The sequence below is a fragment of the Carlito syrichta genome, unplaced genomic scaffold, assembly GCF_000164805.1.
Source record: "Carlito syrichta isolate Samal-C Ts95f unplaced genomic scaffold, Tarsius_syrichta-2.0.1 Scaffold304019, whole genome shotgun sequence".
Lineage (NCBI taxonomy): Eukaryota > Metazoa > Chordata > Mammalia > Primates > Tarsiidae > Carlito > Carlito syrichta.
In genome coordinates, this window is record NW_007248115.1 from 15,417 (window position 1) to 26,343 (window position 10,927).

The 10,927-nt window shown below is 36.2% G+C and overlaps 1 pseudogene; it reads left to right on the forward strand.

The window, feature by feature from the left end:
* Positions 1-10,927, forward strand: part of LOC103261816 — a 30,394-nt pseudogene that overhangs the window by 10,354 nt on the left and 9,113 nt on the right.

A 10,927-nucleotide genomic window follows, 5' to 3' on the forward strand; every position in this document is an offset into this window, starting at 1 on the left:
GCCCCAGTAAAATGCGGCCATAATGGAGGCAAAGCCCCATGGACCATGTTGACAGACCTCCCCTAACTTTGAAGGATTGCCTGCATAGGCTTGAGAATATTCCCTCTTTAATTGAGATAATAGATGTACAAATGGATGATGGCATTTGACAGCAAAAATTATACATAGGCATAATGGAGGTGAGATTACAGCAAAAAGGGTGCCCCGTAGAATGTGCAAGGATGCGGAATTAGCAGTAAACCCATGTATAAAAATGTAAAAAGGGCTCAACGGCAAAAAATTTCCCCCCTGAAGGGACAAGGGAAAGCAAATTTTGCAACCTTTAGCTAACAAGGAAAAACAAGTACTTCCTCACACCCTTTATAACATTGACAGTTGTGATTGATGAGGAAGTGAGAAATTGAGACAGAGTATCTCCAAGAACAGGTGTTTTCGGGAAAAACAAGTCACATACATGCCTTTTGATTTAAGAAATGTTATAGTTTAATTAGAAAGAAGGTTAAAATTAAAGTAAGAATTAGAATTAAATAGATAGCAGTTATAATTAAAACATAAATGTTTATTATAGATGTAGGTATTAGTTAAAATATAAGGAATAGGAAATAATTAAGTTTTAAGGTAAACTTAAAATTATATACACTTAATGTAGGTTTAAAATTAAATACATTTAGGATTAGAAGTAAGATTAATTTCATATATAAGTATAGATTTAGACATGTCTTGTTTAGAAATATAAAATGTAAAATAGGTGATAAGAAAATAACAAGTAACATAGATAAAGCAATTAGAATTAAGAAAGTTAAATTTTTTAAAAAATAAAGTATTAAGAATTCATAGTGGGTAAGATAAGGGTGGTTATATAAAAGAAAAAACAAGTCAATATATTGCTGCTAAAAGTATATATAAGGGTAGAATTAAGAAAATAGATTAGTAAAGGAAAAGAAATAGAATAGCGAAGGGAAGAGACTCAGTTGGCCTAGTGGTCACAGGATGTGGCTGATAAATTCTTGGCAGCTGGTATTTTGTTACACCACCAGTAGCAGGAAGGAACAAAATGAAACTTGTAAAGGTCAACTTCCCCATAAACAAAAGAAAAAACATGATGTAAACATTTAATGTTTAACATAGGATACATTTTGTGGGTAGGGGGGTCAGTAAAAAAACTATATAAGCTTATAAGAATTGAATAAAAATTGTCAGAGTCTTGAACTCTCCCCAGGAAGAAGGATCCTGTCATTTTTGTCTTTTCTTTTTTGCCACTTCCCGATTCCCCCGCCTCAAGCCCTGACTCTCTCCTGGAGCTGGACTCCAGCACTTTTTATAACCTTAAAATTATTATATTATATTAAGCTTAATATCATTCTGTTGATTTAAGAACATTATCAACTGTATTGTGTTTAGTTAGCTGTGTTCTTCTAATTAATGTCAATGATAGTAATCTCAGGAAGTATCCACTTGCTTATTATATCAGTCAGGGTTCTCCAGAGAAACAGAACCAACAGGATGTATATATAGAGAGAGAGAGATTTATTTTTAAAGAATTGACTGATGCAGTTGTGAAGACTGGCAAGTCCAGTACCTGCAGGGAAGGCCAGTTGGCTGGAGACCCATGAAAGAGTTGCAGTTTGAATCCAAAAGCAGTCAATTGGATGGCAAAATTTTGTGGGAGATCAGTCTTTTTTCTGTTAATGACTTCAACTGACTAGATGAGCCCCACCTACATTAGAGAGGGTAATCTGCTTTACTCAAAATCTGCTGACTTAAATGTTAATGCCATCTAAAACAAACCCTCACAGAACCATCTAGAATAATATTTTACTAAATATCTGGGTACCATGACCTAGCCAAGGTGTAACATAAAATTGAGCATCACACTTATATTCAATACTTTTTCATGAGGCCACTGATGCTCTGTTCACAAAATTGTCATATGGAGACTGCACTTTGAAAATTTTAGTATTATATAGTTACTGACAAGTTATCAGAGCCCAAAATGAAAATGAAGTTGTTTAGCCAGTGGGGTGCTTAATGTTTTAAGATGTTTAGTAATAGTGTCCTGTGACAAAATAACTTAGCTTAAGAAAGGAGAACAGATACAAAAACTGTGAATCTAGTTTTAAAAAAGGAAAAACAAAGGAACCAGAAGAAATAAAAAACAAACAGGGAAAAAGGGGAAAAGGGAATTTTTTAACACCCCATACAGAAATTGCAAAAGGGAGGGTGACTAATGTAATTCCTTGGGATAAGAGACAGTGAGTAGAAAAGGACAATAGATGTAAACTCAGTCAAAAGGAGAAGACTAGTGTTAGAAGAAGCAGAAATGAGTGTGACCAGGAAGAGTGAAGTTTTCTAGTTCTCTGCCTTCTCAGTATGGGATGACATTGATTCTCAACTCAAGCCAAAAAGCTAATTAAACTATATCATAGTAAGCAGCAGAGGGCATGATCAAGGGAAGGAAGAGAGTGAGTGCACAACATGTATGATAGAAAAGAAAAAATAAGAATATTTAGAGTAAGAGAGAGAAAAAATAAGTTAGCTGCATTGAAGTCTTCTGGCAAAAATAATACCTTGACCATATCAGGTCTTTAATACATGTAGGGATATAATATATGTAGGGACAAATAGGAACGGATGTGAAAATGTTATAAAGGAACTTTATTCCCATGCTAAATACTATGTACGGTTTTGGTCTCTAGAAATTTTAGTATGATATAGGGTAATGCAGAGAGCAAGGAATTTCCAAATAACTAAAACAATGCTTATGAAAATGATGAAATAACTTTTCTTAATATAATAAATAATTCTAAAAAATTGGTGTATTCATTATTGTTAATGATGCATATCAAGATAATAGCTGCCCAGCTCAGTGGCTCAGTCTGTAATCCCACGCCTTTGGGAGGCTGAGGTGAGTGGATTGCCTGAACCCACAGGTTTGAGACCCGCCTGGGCAGTGAGACCTCATCTCTACAATAAATCAAAAAATCAGCTGGGTGTGGTAGCACATGCCTGTAATTCCAGCTACTTGGAAGGCTGAGGTGGAAGGCTCACCAGAGCCCAGCAGGTCGAGGCTGCGGTGGCCGAGAGTGGCCACTGCACTCCAGTCTGGGTGACAGAGTGAGACTCCAACTCAAAAAAAAAGAAGATAATAGCTAATATTCACTTAATACTATGTGCCAGTTTCTGCTAGTAAATGGTACAGCTAAGATGTAAACCCAAGCAACTGGGCTGCAGAGCTTGCTCTTGGCCACTACATTATTTGACAGTTCTGGGGTTGTTTCTTTATTTTCTCCCATCAAATTGAAATTTTTTTCTGGGGCAAAAAAGAAAGAGGTGCAATTGGCAAAGGTGGCCAATATCTTAAGGTCATTCCCAAACTCATTTAATAAAATGCTAATTAAATTTGTCATGAGAGTCACTGATTTTGTTTCCCAAGAAAACAATTATAGAAATAATTTGTAAAAATAAAAGCAAGTAAAATAGGAAACAGAAAATAAAAGAAAAAAGAAATAATTTGTATAGATTGAGCAGTTTAGCACAGTAATCTTTGTAATAACTTGGTTCATATTTTGTCAAACAGGTCTATAATTTTATGCCCAAGCCCCAGCAGAAATCCTTTTTGAACTTGGCAACTTATCTGAATTTACTTGTTTGGTATTCACCTTGTCTGTTTGTGGCTATTTTATCTAATATTTGCAACTTTCCTATTTTAGTAGATGGTTTAAGAAAAGGAATTCCATAACTTTCTCCTTGATATGGGATGAAACAAATTTTTCAACATATTTTTTATTTTAAAATTGTGGGGTATGGTTAAGGGTTAGGTATACAAATATGCATTGTGCAGGTACCTTTGTTGATGAGGTGTGCCCCCCATCCCCAGACAGATATCAACTACCATTAATCCCACCTCACTTCCCCTCCCTGCCCCCCATAGTTTCCTGCCACAGTCAATCCTTTTCTTATAGTATTATGATAATTGTTCAAGGTCCAATTATGAGTGAGAACATGTGATACTCAGATCTTTGTTTCTGTGAGAGATCACTCAGTATTATAAACTCCAATTCCATACAGGTTGCTGCAAAATTCATGATTTTATTCTTTTTTATGGCTGTGTAATATTCCATTGTGTATATGTATAACATTTTTAATCCAGTCCTCTTTTGATGGACAGAATGGTTGGTTCCATGATCTTGCTATTGTGAACAATGCTGCAATAAATATACATGTGCAGGTAGCTTATAGAGTGATTTGAGTTCTTCAGGGTATATTCCCAGAAGGGGAATTACAGGGTCATATGGAAAGTTGATTTTTAGAGCTTTTAGGAATCACCACACTGATTTCCACAGAGGCTCCACTAGTTTACACTCCCACCAACAGTGTAGAAGTGCTCCCTGTTCACCACATTCTCTCCAGCATCTGTAATTTTTTGAGTTATTGATAATGGCCATTCTGACTGGAGTTATGTGGTATCTCAGTGTAGTTTTAATTTACATCTCCTTGATGATTAGTGAGGTTGAACATTTCTTCGTGTGTCTGTTGGCCACTCATATGTCTTCTTTTGAGAAGTGTCTGTTCATATCTTTTGCCCACTTTGTAATGGGGCTGAAACAAATTTTTAAATCTATTTCCTGCTTCTCTGTTTATTTTTAAGTAATTCTTAGGAGAAACAATTAGAAGTTTTATTCTGAAGATAAAATGTTTCCCTTATAAGGAATATCTAGAAAATGAATTCCAGGTTTCCTTGGGTCTTATGAATAGGGCTTGACCTCAGTGTTGGATTGACAGAGTGCTCTCAGAGACCCAATTTGGGAGACACAAACTAATTTTAAAAGAATCTAGCAGTTATATTGTGCAAAGAAGGTTTGGACCAAAAACTTTGAGGTTTTGGAAAATACATGAAATACCAGTTTTTAGTCAGGCTTTTAAAAAATATTATGAAAAATTTTATTAAGGTTTTTCCTTTCTTTCTTAAAATATAGATCAACCTGGCTAATATTGACAACCTCAACAAGAGCAGCTCTTCTACTGAGGAAAGTAAACAAGATGTTCTAGAGAACACATTTTTCTCAGAAACATAAAGAATCATCAGTTTTGTTGTTAGAAATGAAAGAAGCTCAAGAGGAAGCTGCATTTCTTAAGTTGCAACTCCAGGGCAAAAAGGCTGAGGGGTTTGTGAGGTTCTTGACCAGAAATAAATGAAACAGATAGGGAATGAAGAAATAGCTTCAGTTAGAATGAAAGTGCTTCTTGAAGATACAGGGCAAGGTTTTCCCTTAATGCAAAATGAAAAGAGCAGTCTTCCAACAGTTGAAAAAGAACAGGTGAGCACTAAACATCAAGATAGAACATTTGAGGAAATACCTTTAAATGACACTGAAATGGAACTGAACTCAACAAAATAAGGTGATGTTGAAAAATCCCTTTCTGCTGTACCAGATATTAGTCATTGTCATCAGGATTAGTTGGAAAGGTTAAAAAGTCAAATTTTGGAGCTTGAGATAAACTTTCATAAAGCAGAAGAAAGCTATGAGAAAAACTTAGATGAGAAAGCTAAGGAAATTAGGGACCTAACCCAACTGAGTGAAGAGTTTAAGAAAAATGCTGAAAACACCAGCAGTACATTCATTGCTGTGTCTGAAGAAAGAGAACAGCTTCTTTCTCAGATGAAGGAATTTAGTGTAATAACAGAACTGAGGGCTCAGATAAAGCAACTGTAAATAAGCCTTGCAGAAGCAGAAAGGCAAAGAAGACTGGACTATGAAAGCCAAACTACTCATCACAACCTTCTTACTGAACTGATCCACAGCCTCAGTGTAGAAGCCAAATGTAAAGATGTGAAAATGGAAATTTTACAGAGTGAGCTGGATGATGTGCTGCTTCAGGGTTCTCAGCAGAATACACTGATAGGAAGCCTGCAAAGCCAGCTGCAGAAGAAAGTGAAGTGCTTGAGGGGGCTGAATATGTGAGGCAAATGAGGCAGAAGAACTGTCACAGGCTCTTTCACAGAAAGAGCAAAAATGAATCAACTCTTATGAGAGAAAGAGAGATGTGGAAACCCTCCAACAAAACATCGAGAAGAAGGATCAGCAAGTGACAGAAATCAGCTTTAGTATGACTGAGAAAATTGGAGTTTAATGAAGAAAAATTTTCTCTTGGGGTTGAAATAAAGACTCTTAAAGAACAGCTACATTTATTATCCAGAACTGAAGGAACAAAAAAAGAGCAAGTGGATGATGTTAAAGAAGTTGTTTCTGGCCTTAAACATAATTGTGATGAGTTGAACCCAGCAGGGCTAATAGGCAAAGAAGAACATCAGCATGAATTAGGTCTTCTGAAGAAAGAAAGTGAGCAGAGAAAGAGAAAGCTCCAGGCAGCCCTTATTAACAGAAAGGAACTTCTACAGAGAATCAGCAGATTCGAAGAGGAACCTGAGCCAAAGCAAGAGATGAATCTAAGAAAGAGGTCCCACTCAGTGAGAGTGGGAGAAGAGAAAAAGAAGGACAATAAAGAGAACAAGGAAGACTCAGAAAAATATGTGACTTCTAAGTTCCAAGAGCTAGAAATGTCTTTAAAACAGACAATATCTGAGAAAGAAGTAGAGCTAGAACATTTCTTCTTCTCCTGAGGGAATTTGCTGTCAAGCCTTTTAGCTTTTTTTTTTTTTTTTTTTTTTTTTTGGTATTTCCTCAGTATCTAATTATTATACTATATTGCATTTTGGCTTTTTCATTTGTTGCATTAACTGTTGAGTTTCTTTACACTAACAGGATTTAGCTCTCTTTACTCCCTCTGCTCTCACAGTTTGCATATTTTCAATACACAACTCCTTCCCCATTCTCCTGATGTAATTTAATTTTAATTTTGGTTACATCAACTCAGAGTTTAGATTTTTATGACTACAAATGCTATTAGAGCTGAGATGTGTTACTTTTATTTTTCTCCACATCCTTCTGTTATTTGAGTTTAATAATTGTATTTTTGTTGTTACTTAGTTTTCTTTGTACTTATCCATGTAATTTATCCCCAGATGTACTGCCATTTGCTCACATATCCTCTCAAAATATTTAATCTTGTCAATTTCATCTTCATGAAGAAAATTATCCTGGAGCCCCTGATTTGCTCCTATATGAACCAGTTGCCCTGTACTCCTAGGTCACTCTCTTCGTCATTCAAGATTTCTTTTAACCTATCTTTTACATTAGATCCCGTTTCTTACATTCTGTCTTCCTCTTCTTGGTTTTGTGCCATTGTTTTGATGAAATAAATTATTCAGTGGCTCCCTAAGAAAAGATACATGGGAGGTAAATTTATTTAAAATGTCTTTTCATTTCTCATACCTAATTGATAATTTGACTGAGTTTAGAATTCTTGAGGGAAAATAATTTTCCTTCAAAATTGTGATGACATCGGTCGTTTACTTTTTAGCTTAGTTGTGGTTCACAAGTCTAAAGCTATTCTGATTCCTGATCCTATGTGTGTAATCCATTTCTCCCTTCCCTTTTCCCTCTCCCCTCCTTCTCTCTCCCCTCTCTCCCATCTTCCCCTGTTCTGATTTTTTTTTTTTAGTCCAAGTCTCTGTCACCTAGGCTGAAGTGTGGTGGTATGCTCACAGGCAGCACAGCCTCAACTTGCTGGGTTCAGGTAACCTTTCCATCTCAGCCTTCCAAGTAGCCAGAGCTATAGGTATGCACCACCATGCTCAGCTAATTTTTTGATTTATTGTAGAGATGAGGTCTCACAAAGTTGCCCGGGCTCATCTTGAACTTGTGGGCTCAGGAAATTCTCTCACCTCAGCCTCCCAAAGTGCTGGGATTATAGGCATGAGCCACCTTGCCTGGCCTGTTTTGAAATTTTATGATACCAATATTTAGTTTGGGTCTATTTTCCTTCATCATACTGATTAGTCCTTTGAATCTAAAAAGTTATACTCATCAATTTTTGGAAATTTCATTGAAGTTTTCTGTTGTTTTTTAAAATCATTTTTCCTGTCCTTTTTCTCTGTTGTCTTATTTCTGAAAATTCTGTTATTTAGATGCAGGACATCCTGGATTGTTTCTCTGATTTTCTTACCTTTTCTGCTCTTTTTGCTATACTTTGGAGATATTTTCTCACCTTTATCTTTTGACCCCCAAATTGCCTTTATTTTTGCCATAATATTCTTAACTTCTAAGAATATTTTTTCCTTGTCTCATGAATAAATTCTAACTTCTCTTTCCAAAGATAGTAGTGGTAGTTTTTTTTTTAATTTTTCTTATAATGAGTCTTTTCTTATAATTTTTAATTTGTGCTATAATGTTTCTGATTTACAATTTGCTCTCTTAAATCTTTGAATATGTTATATTTTCTCCCTGCTAATCTCTTCCAAATTACCTTCTCCAGTTGGTTTTCATCCCTTCCTGAATGGTAGCCATTTTTCAGGTGAGGGTTACTCTTTGGTTTACTCTTCATGTTTAAGGGAAGGGTCTAAGAAGATTGTGAGTGGGACTTACCAACTGAGTTTCGCTGCAGGGTGATCTTGTTGAGTTTATTTTTGGCAGTCCTCATGTTGGTATCTTTAGTTAGTTCCTCTTGGACTGGTCATATTTTCAAGAGAAGACATCATATTTCCTGTGTGGAAGGAAAAGGCTTTTTACTAGCACTCTTCAAGCTGAGTAGGGGAAGACTTCAAGCCTTCAGAAAGCATAGTCACATGATCACCCTTGTTTTGGAAGAGCACCCTTACTTGCAACTGTGCCTGGTGTACCATAGTGAAATGAGCTAAATCAGTTAATGAAATCGAATTGCTAGCAAAATAAATAGTATCAACTTGCTTAATCCATTTTGTTTAAAACTTCCATCTTAGTTGCCTGCCTGACCTAAAATTCACTCCTTAGTGCCTGTGATTACAGTAACATTCCCATGATCACAGACCCCCAGATTTGTCTCTTTTGGGCAGGTTATGCTGACCATTGCCTGTTGACTGTTACAGGACTCCTTAACCATTAGTTCCATTTAATTGTATGCTTTGTTAACTGAAATCAAATGTTACACTTTGACATTTTCATTGTTTGTTCTTATATTCTTAAGTCCCACCCATTAACCTAACCAAGGTAACTCCATTGAATAATGATTCTTCTTCCTTGTCTCTATGTAACTACCTTAAACTATATCTTTTTTTTATTAATCAATATTTTTATTATGGTTTTGTGGGGTACAGTTAAGGGTTAGGTGTACAATTATGTTTCATTCAGGCACCCTGTTGATAAGAGGTGTTTTCCCATCCCCAGACAGATATTTGCTACTGTTAATCCCATCCCCCGCCATAGTTTCCCAGTACCGTCAGTCATTTTCGTATAGTATTACATTGGATGTTCAAGGTCCCTTATATGAGTGAGAACATGTGATATTCGGATCTTTGTTTCTGTGAGAGGTCACTCAGTATTATAGACTCTAGTTCCATCCAGGTTGCTGCGAAATTCATGATTTTGTTCTTTTTTATGGCTGCGTAGTATTCCATCATGTATATGTACCACATTTTTTTAATCCAGTCCTCTTTTGATGGGCAGCATGGTTGTTTCCAGGTTCTTGCTATTGTGAACAACGCTGCAATAAACATACGTGTGCAGGTATGTTTTTTATAGAGTGATTTGTGTTCTTCAGGGTATATTCCCAGTAGGGGGATTGCAGGGTCATATGGAAGGTCAATTTTTAGAGCTTTTAGGAATTGCCACACTGCTTTCCATAGAGGTTGTACTAGTTTACACTCCCACCAACAGTGTAGAAGTGTTCCCTTTTCACCACACCCTCTCCAGCAGCTGTTATTTTTTGAGTTGTTGATAATTGCCATTCTGACTGGAGTTAGGTGGTATCTCAGTGTGGTTTTGATTTGCATCTCCCTGATGATTAGTGAGGTTAAGCATTTCTTCATGTGTTTGTTGGCTGCTTGGATGTCTTCTTTTGTGAAGTGCCTATTCATATCTTTTGCCCATTTTATAATGGGGCTACTTAAACTATATCTTAATGGCAGAACTCCAGGGACTTTCTGGGCACTGTCTATACCTAGGACATGAAATTAATCAAAGCTCCCTAACAATCAAAGTTCCCATTTTGGTTACCAAGTTGTTAGTTAATAGTTGCTGTGGTCACTAAGTTGCTATGTAGCCAGTGCTGCAAATTTTGCCTATAAAAGTTTGTCACTGCACAAATTTGTCAAGACTTTTTGTTTGCCTACTCTTGACCCATGCATTAATAAACTCATAATTAATTAAACTCAGCTTGCTGGCATAGCTTCTTCTCACTCTGTCATAACAATAGTCCAGAGACACTTCTTTGACCTTCTCCGGAGAATAAAACTATTTGTCTGTTAGGATAAACAAAAAGTGTGGAGCTGAGTAGGGGATCTGTGGATAAAATTGTTTCTGAAACAGCTTTCATCCAATTCTCCTCATCTCTGCTACCACCTCCTTCCTATCCCCCATCATCATCTTTTGCAGAGGTACATGATACTGTTAATTCCTGAGCCTTTTGAAGATTCTGCAGAGTAAGTTCTACTGCTTCTTGGCTTTTTTTGCTGCCAGTTTAAGATTTAGCTTTCTCAGATGTTAAGTCAGTTACCACTTATTCATCTGCTTTTCAGCTTCCAAAATTAATTTCGTTGCTGCTGACTCCTCTATCATTTTTCCTGTTCTTGTGTTTTGTGCTTTTAAAAAATCACCTTTATTGTAGCTTTAGTGATGTTTCTAAGTGAGTGAAAGAGGGGTGCGATCAAGGCCCCCATCTTTGCCAAGATATCCTGACATTATTTCTTTTTTTTTCATCAAAATTCTTTTTATTATTATTTCTTTTTTTTTATTGTGAAGTTGTGGGGTACAGTTAAGGGTTAGGTATACAATTGCGTTTCATTCAGGTACCCTGTTGATATGGGGTGTTTCCCTGTTCCCAGACAGATATT